This window comes from Propithecus coquereli, unplaced genomic scaffold (assembly GCF_000956105.1).
Source record: "Propithecus coquereli isolate 6110/MARCELLA unplaced genomic scaffold, Pcoq_1.0 Scaffold329, whole genome shotgun sequence".
Taxonomy (NCBI): Eukaryota; Metazoa; Chordata; class Mammalia; order Primates; family Indriidae; genus Propithecus; species Propithecus coquereli.
The window spans coordinates 720,138-721,193 of NW_012148941.1; positions in this window are offsets into that span (position 1 = coordinate 720,138).

The following is a 1,056-nucleotide window of genomic DNA, read 5'->3' on the forward strand; positions in this document are numbered from 1 at the left end:
AGAATAGTAAAATTCAATGTCTTTCATGTCTACAAGAAAAAGGTCTGGTCATAATTAAAGTCTTGAGACTTCAGAAACATTATTGGAAAGCAGCAAGTGAGCATGAAATTCTCTTCATGTTTGAAGTCACGATACTGACATTGAGGGCGTGGGGGGCGGGGAGGCTTATAGTGGTATGTTGATCAGAAAGCTACCAATAAGGCAGATCAGGTGGAAGACCAAAAGCTGGGGAAACCAGCCCAGCTAGAGAGGCACTTATGGTGAACTGTGATTAATTCAAACGAAAAGCAGATCACATTGTGTTAACCACAGTGCATGTTTTAAATATCATTCAAAATCTTATCTTAATAATTATTCTGGTTTAGAGGCTTGTGGTTTAAAAACAGTATACACAGGCTGAGTGCCATGGCTCACGCCTGCAATCCTAGCACTTTGGGAGGCAAGTGGGAGAACCCCTTGAGGCCAGGAGTTCAAGACCAGCCTAAGCAACATAGTGAGACCTTGTCTATATAAAAAATAGACAAATTAATGGGGCATGGTGGCACACACTACTCAGGAGGCTGAGGCAGGAGGATCACTTGAGCCTGGGAGTTTAAGTGTGCAGTGAGCTATGACGACACCACTGCACTCTTCCTCGGGCAACGGAGTGAGATCTTGTCTCAAAAATAAACACATAAATACAAACGATATACACAATTATATATCACTGATTTTTTTAAAGAAATAAAAAAATGTAAAAGGTGAAATAAACTGGAATAGGTTATCTACAGGAGAAAGTCTAAGGATAAGATTTATTATTAAATATATGAACTTCTATTTTTGCAAAATTTTATATAAGAATCATGTCAAACAACAGATGTTCAAACATTCTTTTGAATTTTGATGATTTATTAATATTTTTCTTCAAGTATATGAAGAGTTATGATGAGGTTACTAGCAAATTATTCTCCACTTTTACAAAGGATTGACTAAGGAAAGAAGAAATAGGCTTAAATCATAGTAAGAGTGCATTAGTCAAAGGTCTCCAGAAAAACAAAACCAATAGGATATCTATCT